This window comes from Sycon ciliatum, chromosome 13, assembly GCF_964019385.1.
Source record: "Sycon ciliatum chromosome 13, ocSycCili1.1, whole genome shotgun sequence".
NCBI lineage: Eukaryota > Metazoa > Porifera > Calcarea > Leucosolenida > Sycettidae > Sycon > Sycon ciliatum.
In genome coordinates, this window is record NC_088655.1 from 10750278 (window position 1) to 10775602 (window position 25325).

At 47.6% G+C, this 25325-nt stretch overlaps 2 long non-coding RNA genes across 2 annotated transcripts; both read left to right on the forward strand.

Annotated features, from left to right (window-relative positions):
• The first annotated feature begins 3710 nt into the window (after positions 1-3710).
• LOC135829846 (uncharacterized) lies at positions 3711-6574 on the forward strand. Its single transcript, XR_010555940.1, has 2 exons — positions 3711-4082; positions 5576-6574. It is a non-coding gene; the product is annotated as an uncharacterized LOC135829846 (long non-coding RNA).
• A 3083-nt stretch (positions 6575-9657) lies between these two features.
• Positions 9658-24291, forward strand: LOC135830058 (uncharacterized). The gene is made up of 3 exons (XR_010555987.1): positions 9658-9748; positions 21752-21990; positions 23326-24291. It is a non-coding gene; the product is annotated as an uncharacterized LOC135830058 (long non-coding RNA).
• Positions 24292-25325: the final 1034 nt, after the last annotated feature.

The following is a 25325-nucleotide window of genomic DNA, read 5'->3' on the forward strand; positions in this document are numbered from 1 at the left end:
TGCTGGAGAGCGCCCTGACGTTCCACCAACCGCCTTTGCCGGCAAGGTTATTCCAGACTCGGACCACCTTGAGCTGCTTGGAGTCACATTCGACTCCAAGCTCGGGTTCCGGCGCCATATCCATGCTGTCGTTGTCAAGGACAGACAGCGCCTGGGATTCTCGCGCCGTGCTACCTGGCGTCTGGGTCATGAGGGCCGCCTTGCAGTGTATAAGGAGTTTATTCGGCCCATCCCGGAGTACGCTTCCCTAGCAACCATGTGTGCAGCCCAATCCCACCTATCACACTAGGACAGGGTGCAGGAGAAGGCAATGCGGATCCTCGGACCTGGCATGATCCTTCAGAGCTTGCTGCTCAGTCGGGCAGTCTCAGGGCTTGCAGCTCAGTCGGGCAGTCTCAGGGCTTGCAGCTCAGTCGGGCAGTCTCAGGGCTTGCATATATATACAGGTTACACTACATTGAGGGTCCACCCCAGCTGACAACCCTCCTCCCAGCTGACAACCGTCCTCCCAGCTGACAACCCTCCTCCCAGCTGACAACCCTTCAGAGCCTGAACCTAGTCCTAGAACCCGCCGACAACTAGCCTCTCGCCACCCTTTCCAGATGCAATGGCCACTTGCTCGGACAGCACCGAACTACCTGCTGAGGTCATTCCCCTACACCCTCATTGCAGCATGGAACGACATTCCTGAGCAAGTCATCCAGGACCCTCCTGCATCGAAGGGAACGCAGGCCTTCAAGTCACGCATATGTTAGCACCTGATGTGCCACGATTAGTTGTGGGCGACAGCACTCCATGGCGACGTGTGACGGTATTCCATTCACCAGTCCCACAATGATCACCTTGCCTTCACCTCACTAAACCTTGCTCCCTAGAGCTCCCGAAACACCTCAGTGCAGAATGTTTTTGCGTTGTGTTTCTTTCCTTTCTTCTTTCCTTTTTGCGCCTTAGGCATGTGCACATTCATAAAAAATGAAGATGAAAAAAAAGAAAAAAAGTGGCTTTCCCTCTGTGCAGAAGGTGGTTTCTCTTCTTCTAAGAGTTTTGACACATGCTACGATTAAACATGACTGTGCAGTGTAGCCTTTGCAGGTCAATTGCGAACGAAAGATCCTAACTAGAACTTAGAAGTCACTGCTACTGCAACAGGTGTAAGATCAAGGAGCAGAGCGATTTCTGCCACTACTTCCGACCCAAACTGAGCCACCCTAGCTAGCTCAAGGATACTGGTAAGTCCTGTTCCGTATGTCATTATGGCAATGCACAGCCGTGTGGAACCAGCTACCACCTCATCTCCGTTCCGAGCCCAGCCACATTCAGTTCTTTGCCCTGCTAAAAGCGCATCATGGCTCCGTTTAAACTGGTTTTCGGCTTGTGTGGTTTTGTGGTATCGCGGACTGAAGAATAGGAAACAATAGATAGGGGGAAGTGGTCCCGTCCACCGCAAAGAGGGCTCGACAGTGCTGGGGTGCACGGGAGCTAGTACATAATGGAAGCGGTCTTCACCAAGAAAACATAATCTGTTGCTATTCCGAGTTTCTTGAGGGTATCAATCATCAGGCAACATATCTTACTGAAGCAGGGCTGTCAGGTTCACTAAAGATACACACAGCCACACAGCAAGGCGCACAAAAAGAAACGTGAAGTGTGAAGGGGAGAGGCTGCTGGGTGGAGGCGCTGTAAAATGTCCATTATTGTCACAAGCGCTGAATCGAGCGCGTAAATCCAGAGTGCACTTGAGCGGAACAAAGGGAGTTGATAGCGCATGCCTGGCGTCAGGGGGTGCAAGGCCACTGTGCTGCGATATTGGCGTTTATAGTCATTGACACAACAATAATAGTTCAAATGGGTTGTGAGCAACACTGGCTCACACTCAAATCACTGCTTTTCACCAGAAAACTATTATATTTCAACGTTTCGGTCATGAAATAACCATCATCAGGAATGAAGTGGGCACACCGGTTAGGATGGGTTAATAAATGAGGAGCGCTGCGAACTGATAACAAATCACACCTGCATGCACTATGACGAGTGAGAGAACAAAAGGACAAAACATCACCAAAAAAAAACAGGTATAGAAATAACGCAATACGCGAAAACTCTAAATATGGCACAGGTACAGGCAACAAAAAGAATGTACATGTGCACTAGGTGCGTGCAGACATGTAATTGCAGGCGCTAGCAACAACAGTAGTAGTAACAGTTCACTAGTGCAAGGGGTGCAAAACCACCACTATCCAGGAAGTGCCAATCGAGCGAGGTAGAATGCACAAGACGCAACGTGGTTTATCGTCTGACCTGCAAGTGCTCGGAGAAGTATGTTGGAGAGACTGGCCGTAGTGTAGCAACGCAAACAAAAGAACACAATGATAACTCACGCAACAAGACGTCTAGAAAAGCCCTGAGCGAGCACTACCGACTTCACCATGGTGGCGAGGTACTGCCGCTTGGCGAGTCGGCATTCACAGAGGTTCGCGTCCTTGCCACTGAGTCGGATCGGGCCAGGAGGAGAATACGCGAAGCAATACAATTTCGCGACACGAGCCCCAGCATAAACAATAACGCAGGGTGGGACCTCCTGTGAAGTCTCTGGTGAAGTACTGCCTTGTACATATTTCTGGCCCTGATACTCGCTCTTCCTGGATAGTGGTGGTTTTGCACCCCTTGCACTAGTGAACTGTTACTACTGCTGTTGTTGCTAGCGCCTGCAATTACATGTCCGCACGCACCTAGTGCACATGTACATTCTGTTTGTTGCCTGTAATGTGCCATATTTAGAGTTTTCGCGTGTTGTGTTATTTCTATACCTGTTTTTTTGGTGATGTTTTGTCCTTTTGTTCTCTCTCTCGTCATAGTGCATGCAGGTGTGATTTGTTATCAGTTCGCAGCGCTCCTCATTTATTAACCCATCCTAACCGGTGTACACACTTCATTCTTGATGATGGTTATTTCATGACCGAAACGTTGAAATATAATATTTTTCTGGTGAAAAGCAGTGATTTGAGTGTGAGCCAGTGTTGCTCACAACCCATTTTTACTTATGAAGCTGCGTGATGCGTCCTACAAGATTTTAAATAATAGTTCATGTATGTAAAGAGAAAAGGACCTACAAGTACATTGTGTAAGTAATAACATTGTAGTTACTAGTTAGGACTAAGAATCCACCAAGGTAACGATATAATATACAGTCAGATAGTGCGACAAGGCACAAAACTGACAAGGATATTAGGGAGGTTTAGTCCCAAGTAATCCGTATGTACTTTACGTGCGTGCACCATGTGATACTCAGTGATTCACGTACAGACGTTTCTGTATCACGACATACCGTGTATGGAGGCTCACTGACGTTCCGCCAGAAAAAAAATAAAAATTTCACGGTTCGCGTGAGACTCGGCCAAAGGCCCAGTTTTCCGCCAGAACGTGGGTGAAAATCGGAATGGAGCGCATTGTGCAAGCTGTTACTTTTTAGGGTGCTCAGCTGAAGAAAATCACAATATTCGATGAGCTTCGAAGCTTCGTCTGTTAGCTGGTCGAATGTCTCAATATCCTTGTCAACTTCGTGCCTTGTTGTCGCACTATCTAACTGTAGAGTTATGATCTCGCTACCCTGGTGGACTGTTCTAATTAAATCATAACTAGTAACTTATAGGTCCTTTTCTCTTTTACATAATACTATTGGCTCAACATTCGAGTTTATAAATTGTGCAGAGGCAGTGCGTCTGATCAGATGTTGCCTGATGATTGGTCTTTGCCATGAAACTCTGAGTAACAACGAAAAAGCCCTACATTGTATTTTACTTCCGTTTGCGTGCCTCATGAGTATTGTAACACTGTATGGTGTTCTGCTGTTTATTGTAGTTTCCATTGCACAGGTTTAGTGAACATGACCACGGAAATTGGCCTCAGTGATACGCGCACTCCTTTCGAAGCAAGAATCACGGCTCTAATTGAGAGGTACAATCGCCTAGAGAAGCGACTCGCCCAGGACAGGGAGCTGATCGTGCTCCTGTGTCTGGAGAACGATGTCGGACAGCTGCTTGATCGGCTAGAGACAGGATATCCATCCTACGGTCTCCGGACAGGTATGACAAACCGCATACTGTGTACCAGGGAGCACTCATGTTTTAGTACTCGAGACCTTTATTTGAAAGAACCCGAAGTTAAAATAGCAAAAAAGAAGCAAAGCAAGTTAGTATTCCCTGGTGTACACTAGCTCCAGAGGCACTGTGAAATGTTCTGTAGTAATCAATACTCTTGATTCTTCACAGTACAGTGAAAACCTGTCAAGGCGACCACCTGTCCTAAAAAACCGCAGAAACCAGGACCAATGGATGATATTTCCAGTCAAATGACCCTGGATAAGGAGATGACCTGGTAACAGAGACCACGTTTCGAAGCCGAAGGTACCTTGAGCGGTCGTCTTAGACAGGTTGTACTGTATGTCCATGACATTGCACAGCTATCTTTTGACCAACACATTAACAATGTCGTCCGGAAAGCCTCACGGAAGATCGGTGTACTGCGTCGATCTTTCCGCCAGATGAACCTGTTTGCCCGCCGTACTTTCGTTGTCGGTGTTATTCAGCCTGATCTAGAATATGCTCTCCCTGTATACCTTTCGTTTATATCCGCTAAAAATAGAAACAAGCTAGCCTCACTCCACCGGCGCGCTGTACGAGTTGCTTGTGGCGCATCACCCCAAGCTAATATCACGCCACTTCTTCACCACCTCAATGTTTCCTCTTTCCAATATCGATCAGTATTTTTGTTCCTTGTATTCATTTTCCACTGTTACTGTATTAAGCCGGCTGTTTGCTTGCAGTCCCTCTTTCCCATCTGTACGTCTACCCGAACTACTCGCGGCTCTACAACTCATAACATGAGTATCAATCGCTATAGATCTATGTCGGGCTTTCTGTCCTTTTCAAGTAAATCGGCTCTTGTTTGGAATTATTTACCAGACGACCTGAAGTCCTGCACTACTATCGCAGATTTCCGCGTCAAATTGGCTATTTGGCTAAAAGACAGCTTAACTCTTAATCATTGTTGTGATTTGCTTTCAAGCAATGTGCATAATCAGTAACTTGATGTTGCTGTTTTTTTTTTTTTTTTTTTTTTTTTTGTTGGTTTCCCGTTCTCGGGGCCTTCTATTCGGTACTCTTTGTAGTTGTACTTCTGTACTGTTGAGCTATCCGAATTCAAATAAACATTAAAAAAAAAAAAAAAAAAAAAAACATGTTCTATGGAGAACTGTCGGTGCATGGAAAAACGGTCGTTAAGATCAGGTGGTTGCTAATACGAGAGGTCGCTGACCCAAGGTTTTGCTGTATTTAGTATTCACACTGTACATGTATGTCAGGATGACTTCGATGCTGAAAGGCCTTTCGAGGAGTGTCTGTATGAAATACGCATCGTATCGTTCTTTAGAATATTCGTTTCACCCCTACTTACAGTAAGGAGTCGGTCACTGTGTGTGTGTGTGTGCGTGTGCGTGTGTGAGCGTGTGTGTGTGTGTGTGCGTGTGTGTATGTGTATGTGTGTATGTGTGTGTGTGCGTGTGTGTGTGTGTTTACAGGTAAAATGATAGCCGAATGCACGGAGTCTCCTGAAAAGTATCAAGCACCAGTGTGCTATGCTCTGCATTCAACACCGATGGAAAAGCATCCTGATGAATCTACAGCTTCGCCTTGGCCGCCACTTCCCGTACAGGAGACATCTGTGAAGCCAGGCTACGGCTAGCAACCTGTAACACTCTCAGCATACATGTACATGCACATTGTACATTATCCTGGAGTGAATGTTCAGTATGGTATATTGTACATTATCCTGGAGTGAATGTTCAGTATGGTATATTGTACATTATCCTGGAGTGAATGTTCAGTATGGTATATTGTACATTATCCTGCAGTGAATGTTCAGTATGGTATATTGTACGAGTTACATGTACAATGTGCAAGTACAAAGTCATGTTCTTGTATACATGTACAGTGTATGTTCGCAGCTGAAACTTTTTAAACTTCAGTTTCTTTTCCCCTTGGCCCTTTTCCCTTTTTTGAAGACGATTATTAAGATGTTTGCGTAGATTAGTTCAGGTATCCTTGCTGCATCGCTAGATTATAGTTCACTTTATCGGCCACAGATCAAACGCACTGCAAGCCTCCTTCCCGCAAGCGCGAAAACACAGGCACACATACACACATACATGTACACACACACACTCACACATACACACACACACTCACACATACACACACACACAATCACATCCGCTCATGCACAAACATGTAGACATTTGCTCGCACAAACACACACACATGCACGCAAACAGTCACCATTTTTGCCTGCACATTTTTGTGGAGTAAATCTGGGTTAAAAAAACTCAAAATGTTAACACATGTTTCGGTACACGTATCCCAATTCATAACATTGTAGAACGAGGAGAAAAGATTTTTTTGTTTGAACGTTCTAATATCTGCTTCGTTTAGTAAGAAATTTGAATCGCAATGATAAAACCTTTGTCAGTTTGTCTCCAAATCCCTTATACATGTACAAAATATACAATGTATGTTTTCTACAGTGTGTATGGCATTTCTAGTTTTTCAAGATTTCTACTGGAAACATTCATCGTTCTCTTCCTCAGAAATTTTACAATTGTTTCGCCAAGGATGTGTAAGGTTTCGCTCAGTGGTAGAGATAAAGATGACGTTTCTTGAGTGCACGAGAACGTACTCGAAACGAAAAGAAAACGTTTTGCAAATCGACACGCATGCACGGTCAAACACCTGTGCATTCAGCGCGCGGCACGCGGGTCATGTTAAATATTAAAATAATAATGATAATAATACTTTGGCATTTTGGTCGCCTTGGAAACATACACGCGCATGTGCCTTTGTAGATGATCGTCATAATGTACAACGGCACGTGCGCGCGTTGACGTGCTCTCCGTCCAGCATTCCAGGCTTTACCGTGTTGTACCTGAGTGTGACACGCATGAGCTTTGACTCAGTATGAGTATGACAGCATGGCATGAAGCACCATCACTACAAGTGCAGTATGAACGCGGAAAGGTGGCAGATCAAGTGCAGGCACGTGATTCTGCGTGCTAAGATCAGGTCAAGAGCTTGTAGATCTAGCTAGACTAGAATAGAGTCGTACTCGTAGTAGTCGTAGAGAAGAGATCTTGTGAGTGACTTGCACGTACACATACACGTATGATTGTAGTACTTGTTTGACATTCTAGTAATTAGTATGGTCCCATCCCATCGTATGGTCCCAACCTTGGAAAGCGCCCTGATAATTATGAAGGCTGAAGCCAGTGAAGGCTGAAGTGATGTACATGTACATGTACACTGTACTACATTGTATGTCATTGTAGCAACACACCGACACGACAGTAGTACTACCCCCCCCCCCCCCCTCTCCCGTCGTTGGTTGAACGCCTGAAGAGTGAAGTGAAGCAGACTACAATACATTGCATACACTGTAGATTGTAGAAGTGTACAGTCATGGATGTCAAAAGATCCAGAGCCAGTGCATGAAGAACTGCCCTGTATCTTCAACGTCCAGAAAATGATTTTTACTCACTGGTTTGAGGGAAAAACGCAAACTGGAAAAGTCTGAAGAAAACATTGACTGTCACCACCAGGACTCAAACCGGGGGCCCTCGCTTTGAACGTGATTTTACTTTATCACTCCCTAATTAGTATTGATACCCCCAGATAAAAGCAGTCATACATGTACATGTACAAAGATCACACAGCAATGAAGCTTCATTGCTGCGTGATCTTTGTATTACAATACTGGCTCTGTCCACTGGACATACATGTACATGTACTGTAATTTCACAAATTTTCGGTGTACTTTTATTTTCGGTACTTTCGGTGCGTCTGTTTCATACCTAAAATTTCAAGACACCGAGCAAACACTAACACACATAATCCAAGAGGGAACTGCTTCTCTGTACCGAAAATTTCTGTTCACCTAACCTAGCCTGTTGCCCTCATACGGAAAATATTGAGCACCGAAAATTTCTGAAATCAGAGTACATTGTAGTGTGTGTGTTACCACACAGCAGCCTGAGATATCTACAATGTATATAAAAGCAGTCAAATATTCCCGCATATTTCACTCCTTACGATGTAGGGCTATATTTATTGACTGCTTGCACTGCTGCGCCAGAAAATTAGATTCATAGTGACACTGACAAAGAATCCATTGTGGCAAAGAGGCCCCTGTGAGTCTACAATCATGGCTCCAATGGAGTTCGCGAAAACTAAGACAATCCATGTACATGTACGATGATGTACTATAAGCCAAGCCTGGAAGCCAAGGCAAGAAGCCAGTCGTTACCACACACATGGCCTATGCCGGCTATGGGTATGTACATGTACATGTACACACTAGTCAGAACAACAGATGGCTTGATCAGTCACAACTTAAAGTTTCATGCCATCTCAGGCACTCATCAGGTGATATGAACATCAAGAAAAATAACCCACTATTTAAAGCCCAGTATGGCGGGACAAGGATAACAGAAAGCGCTAGGGGCGCTATCAACTCATATCCGATTCAGTGTCATAGCCAGTAAGGATCGCGGTACTAAGGTGATAAAGGATAAAGGTGATAAAGGTGATAAAACTGAGCTGGCCTAGCTAGTGAGTTCCGCGGTGCAAAGATGATGACGGTGACAAGGCGGCAGAGAGCTATCAACTGGCCCTACTGCCTGGAGGCAGGGTGCCGAGAAGATCATGTTATCGGTGTTGACAGCATGAATTTATTTTGATGTCGACATTTGGATATCAACTCCGACCGCTTGTTGAGGCTCGATCTCCTGTCGGCAGTGATTATTCTCGCCGCGTACATGTACATAACGTTACTAAGTCTAATGCGTCGGGAGGCCATATGATGGTGTGAGCCAGAGGCAGCACAAAAATGATGATCCAATCTTCCGCTATTGGGCATTTGAGTACTGCACAAAAATAAAGCATCACACGACAATGCGGTTGTGACGGTGATGAGGCACTTCTCTACATACGCCACATATTGTGACAATCTAATGTTTTCTTTGCGCCCGCGATCGATCCAGGGTTATGGCTACCAGGTCAAACCTGTACTGAGTGGGCCTACCAGCACCTACATGTACCTGTGTCCGTGCATGCCAGCCAGCTGTCCTCATCATCAATCATGTCTTCATGACACGCTGGTTTCAAGAGATGTCATCGTTCATCGAATAAGTCTAGACACATCCACGATTCCATGTACTTCACCAAAACACTGACTGTCAGTGGCACACACTGACACAGACCACTGACCCATACTACCATAGCCTGTTCCAGTGTGGACTGCACTCACGCGCTCGCTGCCGGTCTTTGTACCGCCTAGCACTGTACTGGATGCATGGCCGTCAGCGTGCCAGAATGCAGTAGAACGCTTGTCGAAATCCCCAAAGTAAACGGGACGATTTGGAATCAATCTGGCGATTCGCGATCCCATCATTATTATCAGCTGAACCACGAGGATACTAGTAGTAGTCAGTAGTACTAGTACCGGTATATGACCGGACGTCTGAAGAGCAGAACTACACTGTTCTGATATTTCTGACCAACCGACATTTTAGTTGTTGTTTGCAGCCAACTCTTTTTGCATCGTGTATCGCATCGTGTATCGTGATCAATAGACTAGTGTAGCAACTCTCGTAACACATCATTACACACGTACTGAAGAGCATCCGATCTCCACAAACAACAAGGTAAGGTCTTACAATGCAATAGCTAACGAACATGCCAGCTGAGAAGTAGTTACGCTGGTACGAGGTGATTATGCATTTTTATTGCATGAATGTAAAATCGTACAATATCGGGGTGTCAGTGCGCATGTGTATACATTTTTTGGCCTCACTCAGAAGATGATCCCTTTCTTTCTATCTTCACCAAGTTTCAACTGAATATGACTATCATAACGCCCCAAGGAATGGATCATGTTTGGGTTGATATGATGCTATGAATATGAACGTTTTTGATTCTAAGCATTGTGTAAAATGACTATGTTTAGTGTTATTTCATCGCATTCTTCCATTCTACACACATACATGTACATGCTAGAACAGTGACAAGTACTAATGCCAAAAAACCAAAGTCTTCCGCAAGCAATTAGAGCCCTAAAAAGTGGCTTCCCAGCATCCACTGAAACCAAAAAGTTTTAAAGAACCACAACATGTGCATTACAATTGAAATAGAGCATCGCCCGGGTCTGGCAACACCACAGAAGCATGATTACTTGAAGATCATAGTAGCGTGTGGACTATGAACAGAACAATGAACCGGAATAAATAAGAAAGAAGAAGAAATTGTCCGAAGGGCCGGCAGGAGAACGTGTCCAAACCTGCGCCACACATGGTCATCAGCTCAGCTGGATCCACTGGATGATGGTTGGTTTCCTCTTGGTGTCGGCCGAGCAGCATATCCAGTTGGTAGCCTGGGTCCGCTGTAATTGCTGGGCCGTGGGAGTCTAGGCTGCATCAGGAAGGCTGGTCGAGGTGAAACAGCCACCGTTGCCCTGGGTAGTGGAGTTGAAACACTCCTAGGCCAGAAGGATGTACCAGGGGATGCTGCTGGCGACATGGTGGCCGCCGGGGACGGGAGACTGCTGATGGTCGTGGTTGTTGACGCTGACGCTGGGGAACATGACACTGGGATTTCGTAGAAGAGGTTGACAAGCTCTCGTATATTCTTGTCTTGCTTCTCCAGGTCATCGCTCTTGAGCTTGTTCTCAAGGTGTGAGGCCAACACACCATGCGTTTCATTGCCTTTAACCGGGCTCTTGGTGAGAATCAGAAGGGCAGAAAGGTGCTTCTTCTGAAGTTTACCAAGTGCGTGTGCTAGGCCCTGGTGATGGTGGCTCCACAGCAGCTTTGCTGCATCCTTTGCAGCCAGCTGACGATCTTCGCACTTCTGCTGCTCTTTGGCTTTCTTGGTCGCTTCACGTTCCTTGCGCAATGTCTCCTGCTCCTCCTTCCTCTTGTGCCTCTCCTCCAGTTTTGCGCGTCCTGCACCGTACGTCAGTGGACCAAGCCTGAAACCAACACAACATTACAGCTAAATGTTGGAAAGAATAGAGCACATCACACCATACATGTACATTGGCTGGGACAATCAATTTCTAACTTGAAGAGGATAGGATTACTTTTTTTTTTTTTTTTTTTTTTTTTTTTTACTGAATACCACAGTACCATCAGATGCTGCACAGCGGGGGCGGTGGCATATTGGATGGAAGTGGGGGCGGGGCAAAAGTAACTCCTCCGACCAAAGGTCTCGGAATCGTTGTTACTCCTGTGCGCCGATACATAGGAGAAAAGAAACATGTGCATCCAAGAGGGGAGCACTGGCTTTGCAAACGATAATGGGGAGAATTTGAGATTGGGATAAGACAAAACAATAGTAAAAGCAGTGCACCGTAGGAAGATGGAGTGAACTGATAATCGGGTTTTAAGGCTGAGCGAAGGGGATCAAAGAGGGGTAGAAGGGAGCTGGAGTGCGGTCAGTATAATTAGGCTGGTGTGTTGGCAGAGATCATAGCCTGTCTGTGGCCCACTCCCACTTGCTGCGCCGCAAGTGGTCGTTAACGTTTTTCTTGAACGTGTGCATGCCTCTGCGAGAAGGGGGAGACTGCAGAAGGGTAGGTGGGAGCTGATTCCACGTTTCGATGAGGGAGTGGGGAAATGAGCGGAGCGTGTTGTTTCTTGCCTGAGGGGGAAGGATACTGGTGAGTTGCGATGGATGATGTGTTGCAGATCTGGTTGTCGCTCGAGTAGGCATGCGGTGTTGCGGTGCGGCTGCTGATGGTGGCAGAATGGCTTTCACCATTTCCGGACCCTCCACAAAGTGCAGCTTGTACAGAAAGCAGAGCCCTGCTACGGTACGGCGAATGTCGAGGCTCGGGAGGTATGCTCCATCTCCAATTATGTGCAGGGCACGGTGCTGGATGGCAGTGAGGCGGGCCAAGGTGGTGGGGGCTGCGCTCATCCACACCAGCATGCCATACTCTAGCACAGGGCGGACAAAGCCACGGTACACGATTGCCCGGTGCTTTGGGTCTAGCACAGCCGATGCCTTACGGAGGAAGCCGAGCCGCTGGGCTCCGCGTACTGCAAGCTGTCGGATATGGCTGCGGAATGCCAGCTGCCTGTCGAAGGTGACGCCAAGAAGCTTGAGCTCCTCTACTTCTGGCACGACTGCTCCTTGGAAGCGTATTGCGTTCGGGGGGGTTGGCGAGCGGTGGTGGCTGATGGTCAATGCCTGCGACTTTGTGGGCTCGAACTTGATCCTCCACCTGCTTCCCCATGCTGCCAGTGAGTCTACTGCCTGCTGGAGGATTGCTGTCTCTTCTGGCAGTCTGAGTCGGGTGGTGATGCACTTGTAGAGAGTTGTGTCGTCGGCGTATACAGCCAGCTTCGCCCCATCAGGCAGGTGGTCTTCTGCGTCGTTGACGTACAGAAGGAAGAGGGTGGGGCCGAGGATGCTGCCCTGTGGCACGCCAGATTGGATTCGGTGGGTCGGTGAAGACTGGCCACCTATGACGACCCGGATGTGGCGGTCTGTCAGGTAACTCCGGAGCCAGGCAAGGAGGAGGCCACTTATGCCGCACCGCTCAGCCTTGTGGAGGACGCCGTTGTGCGAGACCTTGTCGAAGGCCCCGGCAATATCTACTGCGAGTACCCTGACGAGGCCTCCACTGGCAGCTGCAAGGCTCCACTCATGCTGAAGAGCAATCAGCAGATCAGAGGTTCCCAGTCCAGTGCGAAAGCCAAACTGCCTGTGAGAAAGGATGTCATTCTTCTTCAGGAAGTTGGACAGGCTGCGGTTCACGATGGACTCCATACACTTAGACATTATGGGCAGTAGTGATATCGGTCGGTAGTTTCTGGGGTTCGACTTGGGGCCTTTCTTGTGTACTGGTACGACGTTGGCAACTTTCCACATGGCAGGTTGATGACCACTGCAGAAGCACAGGGTAAACAGCTTGGATAGGGGCAGGGCCAGAGAGTCGGCACATTTTCTCAGCACTCTAGCAGGTACTGCATCAGGCCCTGTGGCTTTACTTGGGTTCAGGGCTCGGAGTGTCCGGCGTACGGTGGCTTGGCGGAAGTGGACTGTTGCAAGCGTATTTGCGGTGCGCTGGCGGACATGCGGGAACGGCCCCGACTGTTCTGCAAAGTCATCGTCTAGGCTGCACTTCTGGGCAAAGTACTTCCCGATGACGTTAGCCTTGTCGTGGCGTTTGGTGCATTCCATGCCATCGGGGTCAACCAGGACTGGGATGGAGCTGTCCCGGCCATGCCCTCCAACTCGTTTAATCACGCTCCACCACTCTCTGTCCTGCAGGCTGCCCGTCCGGAGCCGTTGCTTGACATGGTCGAGATGTCTGGCTTTGGCTCTTGCTAGACATCTTGTTGAGTCAAGGGATGCTAGCTTGTACGTACACTGGAGCGCTCCATTTCTGGGGTCATCGCGGAATTTCCGCCAGGCATTGCGCTTTCTGTCAACTGCTGCAGAGCATTCTGGCGTCCACCAGATTGGGTCCTGCGGTCTGATCTTGAAGACCTTGGATGGTATAAAGCGTTGCATTCCCTCAGTGATTCGCATGGTCAGAAGCTCACATGATATGTTAGGGTCGTCGCCGATTATTGTGTCCCAGTCAGTAGTCCGGAGGAAGGCAGAGAGGCGGGGCCAGTCAGCCCGCTGGTATCGCCATACTGTACGAGTGGTGGGTTGGTCTACGGATGCAGTAAGCTGGAAGTCGGCTATGACAACAGCATGGTCTGATCTGCCAAGAGGTGGTTGGGTGGTGGTAGACACGGCTCCAGGCACATCTGACATGACGAGGTCAAGGATGTTTTCTCCACGAGTGGCTGAGGTGACGTGTTGTCGGAGACCATGTACACAGCACATGTCTTCTGCAGCTTCTCCAGCAGCCGAGGTGCGTGGACTTCCAAGCCATTCCCGGTTGTGGGCATTGAAGTCCCCTGCCACAATAATGTGTGAGCAGGACTGCCGGGCTTTGTCGATGTCAGATTCCAGCTGGGTGAAGATACTGCAGTCGCTGTCTGCACTCGTCCCAGGTCTGTAGGCAGCACAGATGCCAAATTTCATGCCTGACGGTGCAGCAACACTAATCCAAAGAGTTTCACACTCAGAGTTGATGTCCAGTTGTTTGTACGCCATCCCTTCTTTCAGCCATATGGCGACTCCGCCGCCTTGCGCTGTCCGGTCTCGACGTATTGGGGGGTAATAGCCAGGGATTGAGACTTCCGCAACTGAAGCCTTGTCGGGCGATAGTTTGGTCTCGGTGACGACAGCGATGTCTACATGCAGGCTTTTCAGAGTATGCTGAAGCTCATCCATTTTGTTGTAAATGCTGAATGCATTCGTGAGCAGAAGACGGAGTGAGGGGGCCTTAGTTTTCATTGTGACCGTTGGCGTTGTTTGGGTTGGTGCATGGCCTACATTGGGTGGTGGGCTCGTGGGTCTGTGTATCCTGCTGGGGTGGCTGCGCACCATGCTGGTCAGCTCGCTTTGCATCCTGCGGCAGCGAATCTGGTGACCGTTCTGCAGAGGAACGTTTGTGGCTGTGAAGGGGGGTTACAGGTGTGCCGGCAGCGGCAGCGGACAGGCCACGACTCGCGCTCAGGAAGTCGTTAATTGTGGCGCCAATCCCAAGTTGCTGTTGCTCTTGATCATGCTGCTGTGCTTCCAACTGGTTGGTGCTACTGTCGCTACTGCTGCTGCGGCGACTGCTGGTGCTGCTGCGGTGACCACTGGTGCTGCTGCGGCGACTGCTGGTGCTGGTGCTGCTGCTGCTGCTGGTGTTGTTGTTGGCGTTGTTGCTGCTGCTGCTGTTGTTGTGCTTGTTGTGGCTGCTGCTCTTGCTGCTGCTGATGCTTTTGGCCGTGACTGACTGGGTGCTCGACTCCGATACACTGGGACCCACCGCGTTTTGCGCAGAGGAGTGCTTACGGCCAGCGTCAAACTTCCATGGCCTGCAGTACAGTGGCCGGGGCCAGAATTCCGGGTCAGTCAGGAGATTCACAAGAGATGCATCCACGGCTACTCGTGCTGACACCCGGCCATGTGGAGAGGTATACATACTGCACGTGAGCACTGAGATGGACTGTGGCTCGGGAAGAGCAGCTGCTGTGACTTGAATGTATTCTTTCAGACTGGATTCGGTGCAGGATGTGCTCAGGTTACCAATGTACACCACGGCACGCTTTGTCTGTGGTGGCTCTGCTGCAACTAGCTTCCATGCGTCACTGTGGTTCCGGGGTGTGGTCCGCTGCCGCAAAACTCGTTTGGACACGACCTCCCGGAAACCGTCACTGTCGCATTCAGTACTCAAATTGCTGCTTGTCTCTGCATCAGCAGGAGGGTTCGGGGTGTCAGGCTCCATGTCGACAACTTGCTCGGCATCAGCAGATGTAGCATTTTGATTTTTTTCATGTTTTTTTAATTTTTTTGATTTTTTCGAGTTTTCCTTGGCCTTGTTGATCCCAATCGGATGCCTGACATCTTGAGTAGTCTGGGCCAGTTTGCGGACACCAAGCAGTTCGTCTTTCAGATGGCAAATGCTGTCAGTAAGGTCGCTTATCCGAGAGAGCAAGCGGGCCTCCCTGCCTTTGCTCTCCTCAACCTCAGCACGCAGCGCGTCCACAAGAAACTGGAGTTTGTCGTCCATGGCGGAGAGGAGCTCATTACTTCGGGTACTGTTGCCCTGACCACTTGTGTCCCCTGAAGGCACGACTGAATCTTGTTCGCCGTCCGGCATGGCTGTATGCCGCCTGGGCAGACAAGGACCTCCGGGAGACAAAAATACTCAGCTTTTCGAAAAATTCAAAAAGTACCGTGCGAGTGATTTCAACCCTGCCGAAAGGCCTGTTGCTAGTCTCTAACTACTACTAGTACTACCTAATTAACTACCTACCAGTAACTGCCCCTCTCCAGACCGGCCTGCTGCCGGCTGGTGTAACAGTTTTCCCCTGGTCTCTACAACTTTACACTCCCTCGCACCTCATGCGTCTTACGCCTGTCTATTAGCACCTTCATTGGCGCCATTGCCACATGTATACTATCACATTTTGCATATAACTGGTCGAGGCACGCTCAACCAGGCCTCTTACTTTTCAAGTTTGATTAAACCTGTTACACTGGTAGCAGAGGATGGTTGAGTGTCGATCTATGAACCTTCGGAAATAGTTTGCAAAGCCAAGAAACTTCCTCACATCAGTTACTGACGACGGAGTTGGCCATGTTTCCACAGCACTTATCTTCTTGGGATCAGGGGAAATTGATGTGCCGTTGATTTTATGCCCCAAGAAGAGAACTTCTCTCACGCCGAATTCGCATTTAGACTGTTTGCAATACAGCTCACTATTTCTAAGTGTTTCTAGAACTGTTTGAAGATGATGCTGATGATCTTCCCAGGTCTTGCTGAAAACTAGAATGTCATCCAAGAATACTACAACGAATTTTCGGAGATGCGGTTGCAGAATAGAGTTCATGAGTGACTGAAAGGTGGCCGGGGCATTAGTCAGCCCGAATCCCATGACTCTAAATTGGAAGTGGCCGAACGGCGTATTAATGGCCGTCTTAGAAACATCCGAGTCTTGAATTCTGATTTGATTGTAGCCTGACCGCAAGTCCAACTTGGAGAAATATGCACTGCCCTGGATCGTGTCGAATAAGTCATCAATATTAGGAAGACAAGCTTTGTTTTTGATCGTAATTCTATTCAATTCTCGCCAATCGCACACCATTCTCAGAGTACCATCCGACTTTTTCACAAAAAACACAGGTGCACCGTATGGCGACTTACTTGGCTCAATGAATCCCTTCTCAAGTAATTCTGATAGCTGTGACTGGAGCTCGTCCATCTCTGGTTTCGGCAGGCGGTAGGCGGGTCGAGACGGTGGTCTGGCTCCATCTTCTATCTGGATTTCATGGTCGACTGGTCTCTTCGGTGGAAGCTCATTCGGCAGCTCGTCTGGAAATAAATCCTGGTACCTCTTGAGCAGGTTCTGGATGTCTTGTTGCTCTGATTCCTGGAGTTGTGGCCCGGAACGATTCTCCTCGTTTGCAGCAGTGACCCATGCAAGAAACCCCTCGGCTCCACTCCTCAGGGCATGACGAGCTTGTCGGCCACTGATAAACATGCTTTCCACAGATGGCCGGTCGGCTGTCGGCGGGTTAGCTGAAGGCAATTTGGCAACAAAGGGCTCACCGTCCAACTGAACTTCGTTCGTACGGAAGTTGATGCTGGGGTTGTTCCTTGTAAGCCACGGCTTGCCAAGAATAGCGTCGTAGCGAGTCAGGGGATACACAGTAAAGTGTTGTTCCTCACTGAAGCCCCCGACTGTCACCCTTAGCGTGCGTGTGGAAATCTGCGGAACCTCGCTGGTCGAGCCGTCCGCCAATGTTACGCTCAGCACTGCTGAGCTTGCATCCGTGTCAAGATGATGCTTTCGAACAAAACTGTCTGCAATGAAGTCATGCGTCGAACCGGAATCTATCAGCATCACTGCACGGCGACCGCCGATCTTTCCCTGTATGCGCAGTAGGTCGTGTTCAGGTTCATTGCCGACGCTGACGTTGCTGACATGACACCTTTCTGCAACGGGACAATTTTCTACAGCTATGGGTGTCTCCGGCTCCGTAGGTTCCTGGAGAGCAACGTCTTCAACCTCCAGAGCTCCGAACCGGTTAGCGACTGGTACCGGCGTGGGCGCTTGGGTCGTCGCCAGTAAGCGCACCCCCTTTCTTACTGGCGACCAGCGTTTGGGTAGCGCTGTCCACCCTCAGTACAGTCTTTAGCGAGGTGGCCTGGCTTCCTGCAAGCAAAGCAGTGTCCCATTGCTCGCAGTTGGACACGCTCTTGGTCCGTCAGCTTGCGGAGGCCCTGACCACGGAAGCTGGGCACGGAACGCGACTCTCTACTGGCTGGTGGCCCCGACGCCGGTGGCCCTGACGACTGCTCCACGGTGTTTGCTGCCATGACAGCTTGCTCCAGGGTACGTGGATGCTCACGCATGACCTGTCGCTGGATGTGCGGCACTAGACCCCTGACGAACAGCAGCGCTCTGGTGTGGTGGTCGATTTCCGGCACTTGCAGGCTGAGGCGAGTGAAAGCAGCAATGTATGCGTCCAGCGACCCGCGCTGCGCTGCGGAAATTAGTCCCATACGCGATGTTTCCTCGTTGTGCCGTGCTCTATATGCTCTATAACATTCAGTTGAATGCCATAGAGCATACCCTAGAGATTAATCCAGACTTAGCGCAGTTAATTGTCAGCGGTTACAAGTGCGACAAGGATCTTGCTCCCATTATCAGGAGACTGAAAAATTCAAGCCATGACAATCTGCACGACCGTTACCTTCTAAATGAAACACCCGGTTATCTTTATTTCAGATCTTCACCACAGAACAGGTTATGCATTCCAAAGAGTAGCAAACTCCGACTCGCCCTGCTTCAAGAATACCATGACTGTGTGACTGCGGGGCATCCCGGTCGAGATCGCACCTATTTCAGACTCGCTAGATATTTCTATTGGCCCAGAATGGGACTGGATGTAAAGGCGTTTGTCAAGTCATGTGACGTCTGCCAACGAGTTAAAGGTGGCCAGCTAAAAACTGGTCTCTTGCAGAATTTACCAGTGCCCAGTCAGCCGTGGGCGGATATCTCGATGGATTTTATCATGGGTTTGCCTAGGACCGATACAGATCATGATGCTATATATGTATTTGTAGACCGCTTGACAAAGTGTGTACATTTAGCACCTACTTCCTCTACTATTGACGCTAAAGGAAGTGCTGATCTGTATATTCAACATGTATTTCGACTTCATGGTTTGAGTTCTAGTATTGTATGTGATCGTGATCCAAGATTTACGGCAGCATTTTTTCAGGAATTGTTTGATCGCTTAGGAACGAAACTAGCATTTAGTACTGCCAATCACCCTCAGACAGATGGCCTAACTGAACGAGTAAACAGAATAGTAGAGGATGTGCTGAGGGCTTTTGTAAATCATAAACAAGATAACTGGGATATGCTCCTACCTCTCTGTGAGTTTTCTATCAACAGCGCTACTCAATCATCTACAGGAAACACACCGTTCTTCTTAAATTACGGTCTAAATCCCAGAGCGCCACCCGACTTCCTCAACCCTATTCAGGGAGGCAGAGATTCAGCTGATTGGTTGCAAGCAAGACAAGACGCGGTCAAGATCTCACAAGATGCGCTAGTGGCAGCTCAAGCTCGTCAGGCCTTCTATGCAGATCGGACAAGGGTCGAGGGAAAGCTGAAGGTGGGAGATTTGGTAATGGTCTACCAGGAGCAGAAGTGATCACTTGTTGTCCACCTCTTGCGGTCCATTTCCAGCCGGACCTGGTTTTTCATCTTAATGCCATAGCGGTTCCTGAACGAGTAATACCAAGCATACGTTACTTGCTTGTCCTTGAACAAGTCAGCTAGCTCAGTTCCTTTGATGAGGTGGTTAGCTGCACCAACTATCAGCGACTTGCCTGCCTTTAGGTTCAGAGCACGTAATTTCTGTACGAACTCCACAAGTTAGACTTCATATCGCATTGGCAACTTCGCTCTCTGGCCAGTTCTGCATGGTGTCTGGACATTCACGACGGTAACATCAGGTTCCAGCAAGGCCTCATATTCTCTCAACTTCAGGTGAAGTGTCGTGTCAGACACTTTGATGTTCATCAAGGCTAAGATGCTCTGCGCCCATCCTTCCGCAGATTGCCCGTGTGCATTGACTCCACGGCCCATTTCACGCCCTCACGATACATGCCCACCAATCCATGTGTCCCATACTTGACATTGTCACCAGGACGTGTGCATTTGGCTTTGATGGCAGCCTCCACTGTTGCCATGTCAAACTCTATGCCACCAGGTGCAGATGGTGTGGTCACTGAACCATTGTCGTGAACATCTGGCAGAGGTGGAGGAGGAAGGTGCCAACTCTTAATGTTTGACAACACGCCAGACACCTCCAGTTCCTTCTCTATATGTCGGAACATCTGTCGACTCACGTCAAATGCATTTGCCGCAGCGGCCTTCGAACGAAATGCACTGTTCGTTACAGGAGAATAGAATGCTCTGACAGCGAACGTTGCTCGCTTGCTAGCTGAATCTGTGCTGGGTTCATCCGGCTCAATATTTGATGCCATATCTGTATCAGAAGTCGTTTTATGGCTTTCTTCTCCATTAGCAGATCCAGTGCTGTCGCTACTACTGCTATTACATGAACTTTCTGGGCCTGGTTCGGCAGGCTCCTCACAAACGGGATCCATAAAAGGGCGATTTTACATTATTTCTGCTACTGAAGCGATCGCGAAGAGCAACAAACTGCTCTAAAATAAAGACAAACCTAGTCTTCTTGAACAAAACACATGCTGGGAAAGGAAGATGAAGACCGAGGGAAGTCTCTCACTGTGCTATATTTGGAATATTGTACCGCATGCATTGGATATGTACGAGACGGTTTGCTGATTTTACGCATTTGCTTAGAAACGAAAAATGCTTAGAAATGCATAATCACCTCGTACTAGTAGTAGAGAAGAGATCTCGTGTCGTGAGTGACTTGCACGTACACGTATGATTGTAGTGCTTGTTTGACATTCTAGTATAGAAATTGGTCCCATGAGGCTGCTGGCCTGGCCCTCCAGAACTGACTACTTATATACATGTACATGTACATGTATATGCGCACCAGACCATAACGACGGTGACAGGTATGAATAGTCGCACTGTCACAAACTGACTTGTCAGGGGAGAGCTAGAGGCTAGAGCAGTAGAGGCAAGATGATGGCGGCGTGGATCAATACTAGTACAGGTGGAATCATGATAATTGGAATACATGTATGGCTTAAATCGAACATACCGCTTAATTCGAATACATGTATGGCTTAATTCGAACATATCGCTTAATTCGAATACATGTATGGCTTAATTCGAACATACCGCTTAATTAGAAGTTTTTCCAGGACAGATTTCTATCAGTACGATTCCCACATAAGAAATTCTGATAATTCGAACCTCGAACAGGACATGTCCGGTTAATTAGAAGTCCCACAGATTCCAATTACATGTACATGTACATAGAAAATGTGTGTGTGATTTGTGCTGATAATTCGAAGTTAGCAAAGTGTAATTCGAAGTTCACTGTACAAAGCTCTTGCCGTTCTTAAAAGAAGGTCGAACGTTAAGGGACGATAATGAAGTTCTTTGTTGCGCTTCCCTTCCCTTCATTGGAACTTTCCCCACCTGAGCCTTCCAAGTTGGAAGGTTGTTTGCGCTTCGTAGATGTGTTGGAACTAGGTGTCACGTCGTCGAATGTCTCAATATCCTAATATGTGTTGTGTCTTGTTGTCGCACTATCTGACTGTATAATTATGATCTCGCTACCCTGGTGGACTGTTTTACATCATAACTAATAACTTATGGGTCCTTTTTCTCTCTTACATACTATGGGCTCAACATTCGAGTCTATATTATTATTACATTGAGCAGAGGCAGTGCGTCTGATCAGATGTTGCCTGGTGATTTGTCTTTGCCATGAAACTCTGAGTAACAACGAAAAAGCCCTACATTTTATTTTACTTCCGTTTGCGTGCCTCATGAGTATTGTAACACTGTATGGTGGGTCTCTTTCCCTCAAAACCAGTTAGTTTGGTGTTCTGTTGTTTATTGTAGTTTCTATTGTGCAGGTTTAGTGAACATGACCACGGAAATTGGCCTCAGCGATACGCGCACTCCTTTCGAAGCAAGAGTCACAGCTCTTATAGAGAGGAACAATCGCCTGGAGAAGCGATTCGCCCAGGACAGTGAGCTGATCGTGCTCCTGTGTCGGGAGAACATGGAGAAAGATGCCGTCATCGGACAGCTGCTTGATCGCCAAGGGACACGATATCTATCCTACGGTCTCCGGACAGGTATGACAAACCGCATATACTGTCTACCAGGGAGCACTAATGTTTTAGTACTCGAAACTATTATTTGAAAGAACCCGAAGTTAAAATTGCAAAAAAGAAGCAAAGCAAGTTGGTATTCCCTGGTGTACACTAGCTCCAGAGGCACTGTTTAATGTTCTGTAGTTATCTGTATTGTTGATTGTTCACAGCACAGTATAACCTGTCGAGGCGACCACCTGTCCTAAAAGACCACAGAAACCAGGACCAATGGATGATATTTCCAGTCAAATGACCCTGGATAAGGAGATGACCTGGTAACAGGGACCACGTTTCGAAGCCGAAGGTACCTTGAGCGGTCGTCTTAGACAGGTTTTACTGTATGTCCATGACATTGTACATGTTCTATGGAGAACTGTCGGTGCATGGAAAAACGGTCGTTAAGATCAGGTGGTTGCTAATACGAGAGGTCGCTGACCCAAGGTTTTGCTGTATTTAGTATTCACACTGTACGCGTATGTCAGGATTGCTGAAAGGCCTTTAGAGGAGTGTCCATATGAATTACGCATCGATTCGTTCTTTAGAAAGTTAGTTTTAGCCCTACTTACAGTAAGGAGTCGGTCACTGTGTGTGTGTATGTGTGGTATGAGGTGTGTGTGTGTGTGTGTGTGTGTGTGTGTGTGTGTGTGTGTGTGTGTGTGTGTGTGTGTAGCACAAGTTGCTATGGCTTCTGCTGTAGCATCGCTATCATCGCCTCCGGCGATGGGCGTTCAATGGTCCAATGGTCCAATGGTGTGTGTGGTATGTGCAGCGATTTCCAACCGATAGGTTGCGGGTTCGATTCCCGACGATTATGGTCACACACGTCTTTCTTCTCTTTCTCAGACTCTTCCTGACTTTTCTTTCATTCTTCTGGGTGGTTACCAACAGCCAGTGCATGCCTGAGTATGTGATGTGATGTGTGTGCGGGAAAAATAAACAAAAATACCAAAAAGTAGGGATTCACTGGCCAGAAAAAGCCACTTCATAGCTGTGTGGTGTGGACCAGGCTGAATAGTGGCGGCCAATTATTCAGCCTTGCAAGCTGATGAATGGTGCAATCCCAGCACAAGTTGCTATGCCTTCTGCTGTAGCATCGCTATCATCGCCTCCAGCGATGGGCGTCCAATGGTCCAATGGTGTGTGTGTGTGTGTGTGTGCTATAAGAGAAAATCTGTGGGGGCACATCCAGTGCATTTGCAGATTTGTGTGAGCTCTTGCAACGGGTGTATACATGGTACATGGCGCGCGCGCGCCTGTGTGCGTGTGTGTGTGTGTGTGTGTGTGTGTGTGTGTGTGTGTGTGTGTGTGTGTTTACAGGTCCACTCATAGCTGAGTGCACGGAGTCTCCTGAAACGCATCAAGCACCAGTGTGCTATGCTCTGCATTCAACACCGATGGAAAAGCATCCTGATGAATCTACATCTCCGCCTGGGCCACTACTTCCCGTACAGGAGACATCTGTGAAGCCAGGCTACGGCTAGCAACCTGTAACACTCTCAGCATACATGTACATGTACATTGTACATTATCCTGGAGTTAATGTTCAGTATGGTATATTGTACATTATCCTGGAGTGAATGTTCAGTATGGTATATTGTACATTATCCTGGAGTGAATGTTCAGTATGGTATATTGTACATTATCCTGGAGTGAATGTTCAGTATGGTATATTGTACGAGTTACATGTACAATGTGCAAGTACAAAGTCATGTTCCTGTATGTATGCACATGTACATGTACATGTACAGTATATGTTCGCAGCGGAAAATTTATAATCTTCAGTTTCTTTTCCCTTTGGCCCATTTCTTTTTTTTGAAGACGATTATTAAGATGTACATGTATAATGTAGATTAGTTTAGGTATCCTTGCTGCATCGCTAGATTAGAGTTCACTTTATCGCTGACAGATCAAACCCACTGCAAGCCCCTTCCCGCAAGCGCGTAAACACACGCACACACATATACATACACACACCACACAAAAACACACACACAGACACACACACAGACGCACACACACACACACCACACAAAAACACACACACACAAAAACACACACACGCACACACTCACACACACAAACACACACATACATGTACATGTGTAATGGGTAGCCGAGTGGTAGGCGCGGTGCAATTAACAAGAATTACTTTTATTCTACTTTCAGGTACACACCTGAGATATAATCGTTATTGCAAGAAGAAGCGGCAAAATAAATAACTTTCTCTCCGGTGCTCACCTAGAGGCTGAATCCTTATTCTTCGAGTTAGCTTTCATTGCTATCCAATCTAATCTAATCTTTTCTTCATCAAAACAGAAATGCTCAGCCGCTTTTATGCAGCAGACGCCGTACGCTTACATACGGAGATACACTAAATATATGTTGGACTCAGTAGAGCGTCCAGCCCCTATATGATGTCCAACCCCTATATAGAGTCCATTGGTCCAAAATCCACTGTACAGAGTCCAAACTTGGAATCAACTGTGAGCTCAAAGTTTCGATGGACATCACTCCCTGTATAGAGTCCAGCCAATTGGCTTCACCCCTATATAGAGTCCATTGGTCCAAAATCAACTGTAAGGAGTCCAAACTTTGAAATCAACTATAAAGAGTCTTTATGTGGACAACACCCCTGTATAAAGTCTAGCCAATTAGGCATCCCCTATCGAGTTCGAAAATAGACATAGGATCTGCTGTAAGCAGTGAACATTAACCAGAAAACGGCCTCTCCTTTTAATCCTTTACATCATTCACTTCTCAAGATAAAAAATTTGTATTGAGGCGCCACTGCAGCCACTTCATTACATGAAAAACCCTACAAACACCATCCTCAAATCGAGTGGTCTCTTCGCAGACGCTGCAAATTACAATATCTCAATCATGTAGTGTTGCCAAATCATTGTGCACGCACACACACATGCACACACCCACACAACGCCAAGAAAATACCTAGAAAAAAACCAAGAATCGAAAGAGAATAATGGAGAGCCCATGATTAATTATTTGTTTTCAAATTATTGTGCGTGCGCGCGCACACACACACACACACACATACACACACACACACACACACACACACACTTATACAACGCCAAGAAAACACCAAGAAAAGAGTGGAGACACAATACACACGCAACTCCAACAGCCATGCAAACGTCCACCCATTTACATGTAAAGTCAAGAGGGATAACAAAATAATTATACGAAACGAATGCGTACGGGAACGGGTACACGCACGTTTACATACAAAGAGTAGTGTAAGAGAGTAACATAGTGCAGGGATCAGCATAATACTAGCACATGCTGAGAGTGCAATA